The following is an 18,268-nucleotide window of genomic DNA, read 5'->3' as shown; positions in this document are numbered from 1 at the left end:
AGAGATTTTCTCCATATCTTCTTTGTCCAGATTTCTCTCATTTCTTTGTGTTGAGTTGAGGAACTTTGCTTCCTCTGTTTTGTTCGAAATTATCAGAAATTTCCAACATAAAAAAGGCTAAATACATGATATTATTATGAAATCAGACACTTTCCAACTTTGTTTCTTAGACAGTGATGCATACACTCCCATATAAACAGTTAACAGTTGCTTGTGACAGACATGCGAGCAGTAAGCACGTAGTAATCTTACAGGCTATTATCATGTGTAATTATCCTAAAGATTTTACGTAGTATTACCAATATGAATTCTTTCCTCACTGCTTCTGACGTAGTGCAACTAGTTCAATCCACCGAATTATTAAGTTCAATATTCACAATACCATACTTACACCATACCATGTATAATTTTCTTCAATGGTCTTGCATAGCAATAGGGCACTATTTGATAGCGAACTCAAACACCGGGAGCGCATTCTGGAGGCATGATAGGGTACCTGGACCTGTTGGTGCAATAATCATATATCACGTGATTCCTTCTCACCCACTCGTATCTCTCTGTTTTTGAAGGACTGAGCTGTCTATAAGCCAGACCTTCCCACCAGTTCTTAGGGTTCGAAGCACACAATTTATTACTAGGCACTGCGCATCCTTCAATGTTGAAATCACTATAATATGCAGAGAAGGGCGCTTTGCTCCAGTCGATCTTCTCCAACCCTCCTCTTGTAGCCTAGTCATTAGCTTCCCACAGAGTTGAATAGATTCCCAATGGCTGAGACTTAGGGTAAAGGATCCCTTGCACTTCCTTGCTCTTGAATACCCTAATAGGGGTGTCGTCCACAAAGAATCTACAGTATATATTAGCTATTACCATGAGCTCCATACTGAGTTTCAGAATTTATAATAAACCAATCAATCTGAAAAACCTTTTGAATTTAGACTTACACGACATGATAGTGGTTCCATATAATAGAGTAGGAGTGAAATGCTAAAGAAGGATCGAACAAAAGGTTCATTCTCTGCTCTCTGTTACCCTTGCCATGAGTGTATATATTGGTTTGGACTGTATATGGTTGTCCAAATCTGTTCCCAATGGTTGTCCAAATATGTTCCCCAAGATCTCGAAGTCCAATTCATCTCGGACTGTATCAATGTCAGAGTTCATATGCAAGCACATAATTTATGAAGGATCAATGAATTAAAGGGTTTCTTTTCACTTATTATCAGCTTATACAAACAATAAAATCTTACATAGAAAGCAGTGACTGTTTCTGCGGAATCACCGGGAACGAACTTTATAGATTTCTTCTAACACTTCATGCAAAACCCATAAAAAAAATAGTAGTCCCAAGATCGAACAAGAGTAATTAATTTCAACGGCAGTCAAATAATTTCTTCTTAAATTCTCGTCCCAAAATAGGATTGACTGGGCGTTGCTGGGATGATATTTCTAATCAAATCATCAAATCTCTTGACCACGCTTGGAACTGTCTATATATTAATTTTGATTTTAAAAAGTCACTAATTAAATTTACTTGATCATCCAACTTGCACGACAAACCCAAGCCATTGATCTGCTTATATTAGATCCTATGGCTGTTAAGAATATTAGGCGGAAAAGTAGCGCGAGGAAAACCCGCCCGATAAAGGTGGTTTCCTCTCTCCTCCCCGCAACTATGTGTTGATTGGTGAGTGGCATCTGGTGCAGTCCATAAAAATATGCTTAGGGGATTGAGGTGGCCCGAAAACCACTTTAACTATAGAGAAACAATTTAAAAATGATAATTACATATAATAAATATTTAAAAATACAATTATTACATATATATACTTTTATGAAATTATAATGATTATTTATATTTTTTGAATGTGTATAGATTAATAGTTTTTGTAAAAAAATAAAAAATGTTGAATTAAATCAAAATATAACATTTAATTTGATAGTTATTTGTATATATTATTTGATTTGTTTTGAATAAATTTATTAAATTAAAAGAGCCATAATTTTTCAATATTATAATCTATTAAAATAACTCAGTGTTGAATTCTTATAAACCATTATGATGGGGATTTCCGCAAAACACTCCTTACTGCCATAGTACAGTCTTGGCTCATTGTTTGAGGTTCCACCTTTATCAGTATCGGGGATCGGCACCTCCTTAGCTTTCTTTGTAGCACTCCACTTTCGCGACCCGATATGCGATATTGTCTGATGAACTTCAAATATTTTATGCTCCTGTGCATGCTCATTTCGGGTCCACGCCCATCGGTCCTTCTTAAAGCTCTTAGCTCCGATAGTGTTGGGTTCTTTTGATCCATTTATAATGAGAATTGCCATAGCACAATCTTGGCTCACTGTTCGAGGTTCCTCCTTTATCGCTGTCGGGGATCGGGACATCCTCGGTTCTCTTTGCAACCCTCCACTTCCGCGACCGATATGCGATTTGAACTGGCGAACTTCAAAATTTTTTAGGCTCCTGCGCATAACCGTTTCGGGTCTGTGCCCATCGGCCCTTCTCAAAGCTCTTGGCTCTGCCAGACCCCGATCCCGATCGGTCAACTTTAAAAATGAACTTCCACCATTGTAATTTATATATAAAACCATAAAATTCTCGTGAGATACAAAAAAATACAATTTAGAGGAAAAACTCTTATAAATCAATATTAACCCCAAAAATATCAAATATTTTAAAATACAAATAGTATATAAATAATTTGCATCTCAAAAAAATTCTATCCATCTAAAAAAAGGCTAAATACATGATATTATTATGAAATCAGACACTTTCCAACTTTGCTTATTAGACAATGATGCATACACTCCCATATAAATAGTTAACAGTTGCTTGTGATAGACATGCAAGCAGTAAGCACGTAGTAATCTTACAGGCTATTATCATGCGTAATTATCCTAAAGCTTTTACATAGTATTAGCAATATGAATTCTTTCCTCACTGCTTCTGACGTAGTGCAACCAGTTCAATCCACCGAGTTATTAAGTTCAATATTCACAATACCATACTTACACCATACCATGTATAATTTTCTTCAATGGTCTTGCATAGCAATGGGGCACTATTTGAGAGCGAACTCAAACACCAGGAGCACATTCTAGAGGTGTGACAGGGTACCTGGACCTGTCGGTGCAATAATCATATATCACGTGATTCCTTCTCATCCACTCGTATCTCTTTGTTTCTGAAGGACTGAGCTATCTATTAGCCAGACCTTCCCACCAGTTCTTAGGGTTCGAAGCACACAATTTGTTACCAGGCACTGAGCATCCTTTAATGTCGAAATCGCTATAATATGTAGAGAAGGGTGCTTTGCTCCAGTCGATCTTCTCCAACCCTCCTCTTATAGCCCAGTCATCGGCTTCCCACAGGGTTGAATAGATTCCCAATGGCTGAGACTTAGGGTAAAGGATCCCTTGCGCTTCCTTGTTCTTGAATACCCTAATAGGGGTGTCGTCCACAAAGAATCTGTAGTATATATTAGCTATTACCATGAGCTCCATACCAAGTTGCAGAATTTATAATAAACCAATCAATCTGAAAAACCTTTTGAATTTAGACTTACACGACATGATAGTGGTTCCATATAATAGAGTAGGAGTGAAACGCTAAAGAAGGATCGAACCAGAGGTTCATTCTCTGCTCTCTATTACCCTTGCCATGAGTGTATATATTGGTTGGGACTGTATATGGTTGTCCATATTTGTTCCCCAAGAACTCGAAGTCCAATTCATCTCGGACTGTATCAGTGTCAGAGTTCATCTGGAAGCACATAATTTATGAAGGATTGATGAATTAAAAGGTTTCTTTTCACTTATTATCAACTTATATAAACAACAAGATCTTACATAGAAAGCAGTAACCGTTCCTGCAGAATCACCGGGAATGAGCTTTATAGATTTCTTCTAACACTTAATGCAAAACCCATAAAACAATAGTAGTCCCAATATCAAACAAGAGTAATTAATTTCAACGATAGTCAAATAATTTCTTCTTAAATTCTCGTCCCAAGATAGGATTGACTGGGCATTGTTGGGATGATATTTCTAATCAAATCATCAAATCACTTGACCACGCATTTCTCCAATGCTGAAACATGAAAAAATAGTAGGAAATAATTCAATCAGACATGAACTACACCAAATTATCAGAGACATCCGCGAGAGCTTGGAAATAATTAAAAACATAATGAGATTTGCCACCTTTTTTACCAGATAGAAGCCGAGAGAAGCCAATATTTCAGTTAGCCTTTAACAATTCCAACAACCTTAAGTGCTAACAAAGAAATGCATGCATGCATGGAGCGTTTGATTATAATATATCGAATGAGCCATACTATGAGGTTCAAACTTTTGTAATGTAGCTAAAAACTCAAAACCCCTAGTGGAGGAGAATACGAATAGGCAGAATGTTTCATATTTCGATTGTACTTAACTAAATTAAAGAAATGTTTCATCGATCGATGCCTACATACCTCATTGTCGTTGTTATTGATGATTGTCGGGCATCAATGCTTCAACTGTCATTGTAATGCATGAAACATGTCCTTATTACTCAAATTTATGCCTACATACCTCATTGTCATGGTTATGGATGATTGTCAGGCATAAATTCTTCAACCGTCATTGTAATGGATCAAAACGTGTCCTTATGCTTCAACCATGCATATGTTTCAGAATGCAAAGAGACCACTTTCAAAGGCACTATGAAAGACGGGTGTTCGACACTAATTTTTTTATTTCATTTTTTCTTAATCCTACATACGTGGTTATCAACAAGAGGCACAGTAAATTTTTAATCATGCTTTGTAAAAAATTAATTTAAGTATGGTCTAAACATGTGTTCTAGACATGCAAGAAAGTTACTGTAGCGAATTTCATTCATTGATTTAGTGACAACTACAAGAATATACTAGCATCTTTCAATTCAGGCCATTTGATCAAAAAGATTAATTAAGAAAATGATTAACTTGCTGATTCTGATAGGGGGATGACTATCAACGTAATAACAATAATTTAATTATTTATTAGATAATATTTTAGTATTTAAATATTTTCTTATTGTAAAAAAACTTTCTACTAATATTGTAAAAATAAATAAATACAAAATGCAGTTTAGTATTTTTGATATTAATTTATAGTTAGGTATTAAGATTTTGGTAAAGATTTTCATCTAGTAATTAGAAAATCATGAGTGTATTATTAAGAAACCAAGTAATATTAGTAATTGATATCATTTCAAACTAGGGAAATAACGATAATGTGATTTATATTCCTCACTTAATAGAGATAAATATAAATAGATTATGAAGGAGGTTGCAAGAGTAACTCCAACATAAAATTTAATTTAACCTAAAAAACCATTTTCATACCCTTATAGTGACCCACATCGAAGGGTGACTTAATGCACCTAGATGGCCCATGACTATAGGTTTGTTGTGCATCGTGAGTCGTTTCATCTCATCGATTTTCTCACTCTGAAACTACGTGATTCCATACTACACCTCACATTTTATATTTCACGATTATTAAAGTTAATAAGTTTAACACTTTCGAAGTATGTAGATAATCATTCCATACAATTATGCCTTAACATAACAATTATGCAAATGATATAAATGAAATTAATCTTATAGAATAAACAACCCAACTAGCCTAACAATTGGCAAATATTCAAATGTGTTACAACCAAGTGAACTCTAGTCTCGTATAGAAATTTAAAAATTATAAGAGCACACAATTAGTACAAACCTATCCCCAATTTTCCTATTTGATTTACTGCCATCGATCACAACTTTGTCATAGATCAAAATCGTTTCACTTGATAGAAATAGTAAGTACTCTTGTATGCATGCAATGTATGAAGAGTTAAGTTAAGTGAAGGAAAGCAAGTTAAGTCTAATATTAGAAGTCAAGTGAGTCAGAGTTAAAAAGTTAATGCCTTGTCAAGAAAATCTAAGTTAAGGAAAATAAAAATGTCAATTTATGTTAAAGTGAAGTTAGAAAATTTTAGTTAAAGCGTCAAGTCATAGTTTGCATGAGGAAAAGAAAGTTAGAGTTTGCATGATTCCATATTTAGAAATTTTAGTGCTTATATACTCATGGTTGGGTCATTGTAATGTGAAGTAAGAAGAGAGAATAACAACAACTCGGTGGATGTATATGAGAAAATAATTAATGAATAGAACTTATTTATTCAAATAGAAACTTGTGTACTTATTTGTCTTGTGTTTTCATGTTTATCTCTGCCTCTAAATAACAAGTGGTATCAGAGCAAGGTTTATCAAGGTTTCAAAGAACCAAAGGAGTTAAGAAGGTCATGAGCTACTTCCACTAAGATCCTTGGTTATTGTGAGAAGCTCGCAAATCAAAGTTTGCATCCATTGGTCCATAAGTAGAAACTAGAGCTCATTGAGAGTTTGTAAACCCAACTACTAAAATATTAGGGTGAGTAGCCTACAAAGACACCACCATATCAAGAGGAAAGATCCACCACCACTGACCAAAGATGGAGTCTCCATCGTAAGTTGTAGCCATGAGCATCCATAAGGATCTACATAAAAGAGCTTAGTAAACTTGGTAGTAGTTGTTGGGAGACACCGTTAAAGTGAAGGTTAAAATGTTTAGTTTTAAAGATAATCAAGTGTAGCGATTTTCATTTCTAGAAGGCTGACACAATAAGGAAAGAAGACATAAGACAAAATAAAGACAACAACCATGGGTCACAAAGCAAGACTGAAGCAAACCGAGAAAAAAAATCGAAAGGAAGAGCCAAAGTATTTCGAAGAGCTCATATAGGTTCTTGCCATAGGCGGGGCATATAAAAGAAAAGTAGATGAAGTAGAACAATTCAAGGATGAATGGATCAAGATAGATATGGTAACACTTCCAAAATTTAATGGTAAAAATTTCAATTTTTGGGAACTGTCAAAATGAAAAATTTTCTTCAATGTAAAGATTTGATTGAGTACATACTTTTATCCTAATGGTGAACCTCAGTTGAGGGTTCAAAATGTCGTTCTTCAAAATATGGATGGGATGAATCTAGAAAAACTATTACAATAAGTTGATTGAGTATCGGTCTAATAACCCATATGATGAAGTATGTGATGCCTTAGTATTGGATCTTATAAAACATGCATTGAATGAGATGTCCTTATGCAAGGTAGAAAAAGCTAGATCTTCCTAGGAAGCATGAAATACCTTGGAAGTAGAATTTGGTATAAAGGAAAGTGACATAAAGCAACAAATTTTGTTATAGTTTGTTGAAGAATCAATAAAAAGTCAACTCGAGGTCTGAGAGTAAATGAGAAATACTCTAGGAGGAAAACATAGCTTGGAGAATCCCACTCAAATGTGGATGAAAAAGACATAGAAAATATTGCAGAGTGAGAAGTTGAAGCCTCTACATGTGAAGTAGAGAAAGAGCATATAAATGTTCGAGAACCCCATTGTAATATGGATGGTGATAGTGAGGAAATACCAAGTGGGTGATCTCGAGATTGTTTTAGATGTTGATGTCATTGCATACACTACACATATCCCCATCGAAGGAGAGACATGGTACAAAAAATGTGAAGTACACGAGATTCCATGGAAGAAACTTCTCGCCAATAAAGACTATGTATATCATGTGAAATGTATGCCTATTTCTCCTCTGAAACCAAAATGGCAGAACTTAAAGCTTTTAATATGTTAATATGTTACTTGTGAAGGGTGATATAGTTTGGTTTTTATTTGTCTTATAAGGTTGTTAATGGCATTTATTGGCGATAAGCTTAATTTTCCCTTTTATTTGTATAAAAACTTAACTAAAATGGCCTGTACGTACCAGTCACACCACAAGAAGTCTAAAATATTATTCTTTCACCAAAGTCTTATTTGTATTATGGTTAGACACCAATTGGTGAAGGAAGGGGATTATTGGGCCTGTTTCCTTGAGCAAAATGGTTTTGATAAACCTAAACTCCCTGAAGATTCTGATTCCCCAAGTCTCTCCACACTTAACACTCCTTTGGATAGTCTTGTTCAATAACCATCTGATCATTCATTATAAAATGATTATGAAGAATCATTTCATTAAATAGAACCCTATGTTTCAGACAATATTAGAAGTGAGACCCTCAAACCTACTCTTATTCATTTAACTAGAAGCATGGCCAAAGGTACCACTATTCGTTATATGGAATTAAAACAAGAATTTAGGGATGAAAAGGAAAAGAAATTCTCTACAGTTAGTCTGCGGCTCGAACCTATACCTATAAAACCTACACATTAGGAAGAGATCAGTCATGCAGAATAAAATCCTTAGTCTAACGTTAAAATTTAACAAATTTAGAGGAAAATTGCTCAAGCAAGACAGAACGAGCATATGAATGCTCTTGCAAAGGAAGTGTTTATTGACCTGGACATTTCACTTGAACCTTCAACCATGAAAACCAAACTTCAAGTTGAGGATTCTATAGAACGTGGTAAATTTAAGAATGATGTCAACAACAACACCGAAAGGAATCCTTATAGTCATAATTCAGATCCCACTTTACTGGATGTATATTGGCATCAATAGTTCCTATTTACTATGCCACGTATTAATGGTCATATTAATGAATAAGTAAAGGAAAATGAACAACTCGGGGCTTCATGTTGAGCTAGGGAAACAAACAAGGAACACAAATTCCTCAACACTGAAAATAAATCTCAGGCTAAAGATACACATATTATCATCAAGTCATCGAAGGTCAAAGTAGTTATATATTCTTATATGGATGACTCTGGTCCTAATAAGTAATGATTTTATTGTTATCTATCATCGATATTTTTGAAGTAAATTAAAAAGGAGTTTCTACAAATATTTTGATTCTGTAGCAACCCTATCTTATTATCAATACAATGTTTAATTATGGCTTGTTTATTGAAACATGTCCTTCATGATTGTTTAATGTTAGTTTTGGATCCTAGGAATATGGATATGCTCAATTGGCCTGTACTTGTTGTGAGCTATGCATGGATGCCCTATCAATCATTTGTATTCTTTTACTTTTTACAATTCAACTAGTGGGCCAAGAAGGAAATTTGAATTATCTTTGTATTAGACAATTAAAGACTTTTTACAAATTTTTTTTGGATACAATGAGGTCCCTTGACCTATATAAAAACTATGAATTTTCTACAGTAAGAGGAGGTACCTATACTATTAGAGAGGGAAATTCTGGAGAAAAGAAATGTTTTTAAATTATAAGTGACTATGGACTATTTTTAAATTACATTATAATTTATAAGACTTTGTTTTACTCAAGCAAATACTTATTGTGCCTTTAATCATTTCAAAGTCATTGTTATTTATCATCTACTAGATTCTATGTAATTTGATTTCTCAGAATTCAATAGATAACACTTATTTTTTGTGTGGTTTTATTCCATAAACGATTAGCAATTTATTTCATTTCTCTTTTGTCTTACATTGGTTCAATTTGTATATGTTCTTATACGATCAATATCACTCTCTAGTGGATTGTGTTCTAAGGACGATTGATCCAAATTCTCTCAACTACCAGAACCAAAATCTTTTACTTCTGTGATGTTAGCAAAAATGCAGGTGAAAGATTATGAAAAATTACATGTGCATACTTTAAGGAAGAGGAAACATAAAGGGAAAAATAAAATCAAAGAACACATACAACTTGATAACGGACTTCACCCAGTGTGGGTTACGTCTCCATGTTCGGTGTCAAGAGTGGGGAAGTTGCTTCTTTGATTGTCGCAAGTTGATGGGTACATAATGTATTCTTTGTCAAATACAAGGATGAGCTCCCTTAACTAGAGTGGCATGTCTCTCCATGAGATGTTCTCCTATAAGAGATCTCACTCATATAATCTCTCCTTCAATATGTTAAAATATAAAACTCTCACATGAAGTGGCATACAAGGATCCTCCAACAAAATGTCAAACAAAGATCTCAACATAAAATCACCATCTCAGTAAGAATCAAAAGAAGACATGGCATTGATGCATATTATACCTCCACTTCTGGGGACAACCTGAAAATACATACCTCTGTTGAAGAAATAACCCCCATAGTTGAATTCCTGGCAAAAAATCATGAAATCTAATTTTAAACTCGACCCCCTTCTGAATTGGTCAAATTTGGGCTCCTTGGGAATCTCAAAGATTCCTCAAAGATTTTATTTCGCGGGCTAGATGAAATTCTGTTGCTCAAACAAAAGTATGATGACACCATGATCACGTTCCTTACGAAAAACTGAGACAAGTGAGTATAAAGTTGACATAGTTCTGACACCTTCAAAAATTACCCTTTAGGGAATCTCAAAGATTCCTCATAGAGAATATTTTTTGAAATATTCCCTAACATATGCTCTAACAATATTCCTAGAATCTTCTTGATTGATCGAGGTGGATATTGGTGACCACCAGCCTATTCCACTTGGACTCCCACCATTGTTTCTTTCAGTTTTTTAGTTTCCATAATTGTAGCACAATTTACTATTTTTGGTGGTTTTTCGGGTATTGAACTTCCGGAGCCGTTTTGAGGCCCTAAACGACGTTTTTTGGGAAAACCACAGACGAAGAATACAATTTTTATTTTCAAATTGGTATTCACTATCAACAATTGTAATCCTTAGATAGATATTTCTAACAAGGTATTGTGTGCGTCAAATGAAGATCGTATGCCAAAGTTACGACCCCAGGAAGTTGATGTACCAACTTACCCCAACAGGGCCCATAGTTTGGCGTTTCATCTCTTAGGGTTAGGTTTTTGGATGTTTATGGTTTTCCATTGTTTCTCAATAATAAATAGGCCTTCAAGCCTCATTGTAATAGGGTTGAGAGGCATGTAGCCGCCACATCTCTTTACAGAGATAAGCTACCATCGCCTAAGCCAATCTTATTTCCATTCGGTTTGTAAGCATATTTTAGTATTTGATATTAATGAAATGAAGTTTAAATTCTACTACATCTCTATATTTATGGTTATATCTATAATTTTTTGCATTCTTGTTTAAATCCATATCAGTGGTATCAAAATATTGGTCCAGGAGGCCTTGAGAAACAAAGGAATGCGATGATGGATAACGTTGCTTAGATCCTTTAATGGTTGCCCACCGGTGGCGCATCCACATCCAACAACCACTCTGGAGGCGCTACTCCTTTTAAGGTACAAGTAAACTTTGGCATTCCCATATTTGAGGGCCAAATAAATGCATACGCCGTAGATAAATGGTTAAATATGCTAAAAGGATAATTTTCTGTTTTTAGTCGCACCCATTTGGAATTCGTTCCAGGATGCCATCAAGGAGTAGTACTACCTTGTCAGGAGCTATGAGGATAAATACATAAAGTGGAACATGTTGCGGCAGGGAAGGGACCAAGACGTGCCATATTTTACCAATGTTTTTCATACCCTTCGCACGAAGTTGGGTATCAAGGATTCTGAGAAACATTTGGTACTCAAGTACCGCGACTTCCTACACAGGTACATACAGGATGAGATGGATTTTTTGGACATCTCCTCACTTAGCACAATGTACCGATACGCTGTCAAGATCGAGTAGAAGCTTAAATAGAAAAAGCGAGACTTTGGATTTGCGAATTTGAAGAAAGAAAAAGGTGCCCCCAAACTGCAGAACAAAGGAAAAATCCAAGGTAGGGCGGCCCAGGAAAACCCACCAAAGCCACAAGCAAAGAACAACACCACGAAGATGAAGAAGGACACAAGAAAGTGGTGTGAGTTCCATAAGAGCTCCACTCACAACACAAGTGAGTGTCGGGCCAAGCAGTCATTGGTGGCCAAGCTGAAGGCTTCTGAATCAGATTCATGTTCTGACTCCGAGTTAGAACCCGACAAGGGGAATGAAAATTGGAAGCATATTATTGATGCGGAGCCCAATGCCACTGTTACCACCATGAAGATCTAGAAGGAGGAATTCGAAGATCCAGAGGAGGAGGAGCGCCTCTTCCACTCCCAGATGTGGGTAAAGGGTTCTCCGCTATAGTTCATTGTCAACAGTGGGAGCTAAAAGAACCTCATTTCAGCAGAGGTCATGAAGCAGCTGGGCTTACCAACCACATCACACCCACAACCATACACCATCAGGTGGCTTCACTAAGGATAGGATCTTCACGTCAACCATTAGTGTCGCCTTCCATACAACATCAAGCCCTTCACGAATGAAGTATTATGTGACGTTGCTCCTCTTGATGTTTGTGATGTATTATTAAGCCAACCATACTTGTGGAAGTAACATGCTGTGTATGAGTCAAGGCCTCGCGCAGTTATTGTTACCTTGGGAAATAAATTGTATAGGATACCGGAGGTAGCATCGTGCACCGCCATCTCTTTGGTTACTGCAAAACAATGCAGTAAGCTCATTTCCAAAATCGGAAAATTTGTTTTCCTGATGATACGCCCACAGCGAAAGAAGAAGATGGTGGCCACGATCTCTAGACACGACCCCTCTGAACGAAAACAATAGATGGACAAGGTCATGGAGGAGTACGAGGACATCTTCACCTCCCCCGCAGGGGTGCCTCTACACTGGCAGGTCAAGCACTCCATCGATATGACCCCAGGTGCGCCATTTCCAAATGAACCCATCTATCAATGCTCTATTTTAGAGAACGACGAAATCAAGAGGCAGATTCAGGAGCTACTACAGAAAGGTCACATCTGGCCAAGTTCATCGCCCTGTGGGAGCCCGATCATATTGGTACACTTGGAGACTCTGTATTGACTATCGGGCGCTAAACAAGATCACTATCCAGAATAGGTACATGATCCCATGGATTGATGACCTTCTGAACCAACTCAAGGGGGGAAAATATTTCAGAAAGATCGACTTGAAGTCTGGATATCACCAGGTACCAATTGAAGCCTTCGATGTGTGGAAGACTACCTTCAAAGCCAAGGAGGGCCTTTTCGAGTGGCTAGTTTTTCCTTTCAGCTTGACGAATGCTCTTGGAACCTTCATGAGGCTGATGGATGACATCTTGCAGCCATTCACCAACTCATTTGTAGTGGTATACTTGGATGACATCCTAATCTTGAGCCAGATTTGGGAAGAGAAACTTCACCACATCCGGCAAGTTCTCCAAACATTGCGGAAACATAAGTTGTGTGCCAATTTGGAGAAATGCACTTTTGGCATGACTCAGGTTCAATATCTGGGATGCATGTGGATGCATCTAAGACCCAATTCGTTCAGGATTGGCCAACCCCAACCATTTTGATAGAGCTCTGTAGCTTTCTGGGTCTTTCCAATTTTTACCACAGGTTCTTGTTGGGGTTCTCCCATATCACTTGGCCCTTGAGTCAAGTCACCAAGGGAGGAGTGAAAGAAATTATTTTGGTATGAATCTCAATAGAAGGCATTCGTAGAGTTGAAACATCGCCTCTGCTCTGCACCAGTGCTCACATTACCAAACTTGCAACAACCATTTGAGATTGATACAGATGCCTCTAACTCTGCTATTGGGGTATTCCTTACTCAACAGGGGCATCCAATGGCGTATCAAAGTGAGACATTTTCAGACATAGTCAGAAAGTATCCCACTTATGAAAAAGAGATGTATTCCATTGTGCAAGTCTGTCGACAATAGAAGCATTACATTTTGGGGAAGGAAATGGTCATCCACATAGACCACCGACCCCTGTAGTTCATATAGATGCAATGGAAGTTACAAAATGATCGTCATCAGAAGTGGTCCACATACCTGCAAAAATTCCATTTGAATATCAAGTATAGGAAGGGAAGCACCAATAACATTGTAGACTACCTCATCTGACCTCTAATCATGTCGTTAACCACCGTGCTCAACTCTTGTGGGCACGAGCCTTTTGATTGGCCACTTCTCTACAAAAGCAACCCAAAATTCAAACACACATACCAGACGCTCTTGGAGGGTCAACAAGTGCCATATTTTCACTACCAGGATGCACTGCTATGCCACTTAGGACACCTTTGTGTTCCTTCAAGCGAGTGTGCCAAGATGATTGGGGAAGCGCACTACAATTGGGTCACTGGACATTTCGGGGTCGAGAAAACATTCATATTACTTCAGAAGTATTTGTACTGGTTGAATCTTCGACATGATGTCGGGAAGTACATCAAATCATGCACTGCCTGCACCATTTCCAAACCAACCATCAAAAGGCAAGGCCTCTATACTCTGCTGCCTACCCCTAGTCGACCTTGGGAATCCATCTCCATGGATTACATGTCGGGCCTTCCTTCTACTAAGCATGGGAACGACTGTATTTTTGTGGTCATCGATAGATTCTCGAAGATGGCCATTATGGTGGCCTGCAAGAAGAATATCACAACAAAAGACACTGTTAAAATATTCTTTGAACGAGTGTGGGTACAATTTGAGATCCCACAGTCTATCATCTCAGATCATGACAACAGGTTCCTCAGTACATTTTGGTCCAGTCTCTGGTCGATGCTGGACACCAAGCTCACTAAGTCCACAACTTTCCATCCCCAAACTGATGGCCAGACTGAGGTCGTCAACAAGATGATCGTACACATTCTGCGCATGTACAAATCAAAGCATCCATGAACATGGGATGAGAGCCTCCCCTATGTCTAGTACAACTATAACTGGGCTCTCCACAGCTCGAATGGCCACAACCCTTTCCAAGTGGGCTTGGGATTCCAGCCACTATGTCCCATTGATGTGGCCATACCATTTGAAACTAGTCGGGCAAATTCAACTCATGTCCAGTCCGAAGCCGACAAAGCAAACAAGTTCATTAAGAAAATTCAGCACATCCGCCAATAGGTCCATGACATCTTGGACAGAGCCAATGCTAAGTACAAGCAGCGACATGATTAGGATTGGGTGCCACACAAGTTCCATGTGGGTGACAAAGTTTGGCTACATTTGTAGAAGGAGCGCCTTGTTCGGTCCCACCGCAAGCTTCGCTTGCTCTGATATGGGCCACCTCAATATCCCTTCGAGCTCAATATCCCACCATTCCTTTTTCTGCACCCAGTGTTCAATGTGGACCGCCTTTGACCCTACTTTCCACCATTGTTGGACACATCCGACATTGCAGAACAACTCACATCAATAGAGTTAAATCCAGACTACATGGAACAAGCCACAACTGATCGGATCATGGAACCACAGATCAAGAACAACTAAAAACAAAGGATTCAACTATATCAAGTTGTCAAAGTAGGCCAACTCCTTCACCAGGGCAAGTAGCTCACTAGGGACCAAGTTCAATAGAAGTTTCCTCATCTCATGGAGGAACTCAATGCAATGGGGATCATTTCTTACTAAGGGGAGAGGAATGATCTAGGTGGATATTGGTGGCTACCTGCCTATTCCACTTGGATTCCCACCATTGTTTCTTTCAGTTTTTTAGTTTCCTTAATTGTAGCACAATTTACTCTTTTTGGCAGTTTTTTGGGACCTAAACTTCTGAAGTCGTTTTGAGGCCCTAAACGACTTTTTTTTGGAAAACCACCAACGACGGAAATGAGTTTTCGACTTGTTATCTGTTGTTAGTAGTTGTAATCCTTGGATAGATCTTTCTAATGATGTACCATGTGCGTCAAACGAAGATCATATGCCAAAGTTACAACCCCGGGAAGTTGATGTACCAACTTACCCCAACAGGGCCAACAATTTGGTGTTTCATCTCTTAGGGTTAGATTTTAGATGTTTAGGGATTTCCATTGTTTCTCAATAATAAATAGTCCTTCAAGCCTCATTGTAACAGGGTTCAGAGGCATGTAGCTGCCACATCTCTTCTCAGAGATAAGCTAGCATCACCCGAGCTAGTCTTATTTACATTATTTTTGTAAGTATATTTCAGTATTTGATATTACTGAAATGAAGTGTTTATTCTGTTGCATCTCTGTATTTATGGTTATATATATAATTTGTTGTGTTCCTGTTTAAATTTGGATCATTGATATTCATGACTTCATTGGCCTTCTTGTGCCCTCATCTCTCATGTATTCTCCATGGTCCCCTTTGAACCATTTGAATGGAATTTTATTTCAAAGTGTGAGGGTGAATAATAAAAAGTTTGTTGTTGGCACAATCGTTGGCATAGTCATATTAATTTACTTGTTGTTAGGGATCTTTTGTGTTAAAAAACTATGGACTCCCAATTTTGGTTTTAATATGGTTTTAAAGCTCAATTTTAGTTTTAATATAGTTTTCAAACCATATAATATATGGTATATGTATGACCATATTGTAATGACTCCCCAAACCATGGGAATAAGACAAAAATGGAGGTTTCACCATGCCAAGGCCACTTGGGCCTAATTTGAGGTGCCATGTGACACCGTGTGATTGGGAAATGTAGCAGGCTATCATTGGTCCACATCCTATGCCAATTCTGTCACCTACATGCCATGTGTCGACTTGTGATATTTCCAGATCACCTGATGTGGTCCACCTGGTCTGCTGATTGGGCTGCCATGTGGTAGCCTATAGGAGTGCCACATAGCAACCTCTAGTTGAGTTTTGACTTTTTTTTGTTTTGTTTGGTACAAACTTCAAACTACAATAAATTTCTCATACATACTTAAATTTCAATGTCATCTACACCATTGGAATTAGGAAGAAGAGATCTTTGATTGAACCATGGTTTCACTATAATCCAAAAACTTTGATTTTTGAGCCTTTCCTAAGCCCTGTTTGATTTTTGAGTCTCTCTTGAGCCACCTAGATCATTTCTCCTCACTGAGGAGCTTTTGGTCCTCCAAATGCATTAACATGATTTGCGATCTGTTGTACTCCCTTGTCTGCACAACAAGTGCCTTAACATGCCACACTTATTTCTCCTTCACATTTTTCTTCAGAAATATAAGTGATGAACCGACACCTGTAATCTTTACAAACCTGTAGTACATATTTACAAAATACATGTTCAATTACATGACCAATCATGACCCAAACAACTCCATACTTTACAAGAGTTTATAAAACACTCTTTGGTCAATTTTACATCAAGATTATAACATAAACCAATACACCAACTATCAACGAAAAGGCCAAAAACATCATCATGTTGCTTTCATTAGTGATGGAAAACACATCATCACTTTTACAATAATTTGATAACATGTGATTTACAAAATGCGGCCATGACAAGCTACTATATGTAATAAAACCATCTCTTACTCAACAAAGTGAATGGATCACCTCCCTGTAGCTGATTCATTTGTTAAACAACCTCATTGGCTGGTTCTTGCACATGAAATTTGTCCTTCTTGAGATGCTGATTTGGATGGAGCCTCCAATATGTGGCTCTCTAATGTCCACATTTGTTGCAATGACTACAAAAATTTCTTCTTCCTCCATACCTTCTTAACCTTCTTCCTTCCCTGATGTGGAGAAGGCCTTTCACATCTTGTCCTCTTTCTTGCTACCATTTTTTTCCAACACTTAGAAACAACATGGTTATAAAAGCCACAAAAACTACATGGTTTCCTATGCTATGACTTCTGCTCATCATTAACAATCCACTTGTAATCAAAAGGAACATTAGAATAACAAGACTTTTTATACCTCGCTTGGTTGTCACTAGTGCAACCCTGGTGATGAGAGCTTAACTCAGCTCTTCCTCTACAATGCACACTATCATGGGAAGATTGTGATGTGTTCCCATCATTCTCTTTCCTTGATGATTTAGGAAATGGCTTGGATTGTTTGCCTAAAGAGCCCCTTGCCTCTGCTACCTTAGAGCATTCTCTTTCAATGCGCCCCAATCCTGAAATGGGTACCTCAAGGCTTCCAACATAAATGACATCATGTGAAAATGAAAGTGAAGAACTATCAAAATTGTTTACCTTAGTTGTTGATTCTGAAGTAGGTGATGATGGCTTCAGTAAGCCTTTGTTGCACTTCATCTTTTCCAAGGCCTCGTTTGTGGTGCGTAATTGAAGTTGCAATCTATGCTTCTCCCCTTTTTCTTCTTGTAGAAGTCTCCTCATTTCAACATTATCTACTTGAAAGATTTCGTTAATCTCTTCATTTGAACGATGAGAAGAAGATGAAGAAGAAGAATATTCTCCTAAATATGGAGATGGAGCATTTTCCTCTGCTCTCTTTTTCTCTTGTTCCTCTTTTGCCATTTTCTCCTCGTAATTTTCATACATTATATCTACCATTCTTGCCATCATGTAAAAGGCCTCGTAGAGATCTCTGTGATCCTCCCTTTTATTTTTCATTGCATGTTCAATAATTGGTTATTATTCACACTCACAATTC

General features: G+C 37.4%; 2 pseudogenes; both read right to left on the bottom strand.

Moving 5' to 3' along the window:
* Positions 1 to 456: 456 nt before the first annotated feature.
* LOC149175814 (putative xyloglucan endotransglucosylase/hydrolase protein 6) lies at positions 457 to 2,484 on the bottom strand (annotated as a pseudogene).
* Positions 2,485 to 3,090: 606 nt separating this feature from the next.
* Positions 3,091 to 18,168, bottom strand: LOC149175813 (putative xyloglucan endotransglucosylase/hydrolase protein 6; annotated as a pseudogene).
* Between the last annotated feature and the right edge of the window lie 100 nt (positions 18,169 to 18,268).

The sequence above is a fragment of the Pinus tabuliformis genome, chromosome 4_1, assembly GCF_031772625.1.
Source record: "Pinus tabuliformis cultivar Carrire ecotype Pingquan chromosome 4_1, CPIR1, whole genome shotgun sequence".
In the NCBI taxonomy this organism is placed as follows: Eukaryota; Viridiplantae; Streptophyta; class Pinopsida; order Pinales; family Pinaceae; genus Pinus; species Pinus tabuliformis.
The sequence above is the reverse complement of the archived record's forward strand: the minus strand, read 5'-3'. Positions and strand labels throughout refer to the sequence as shown.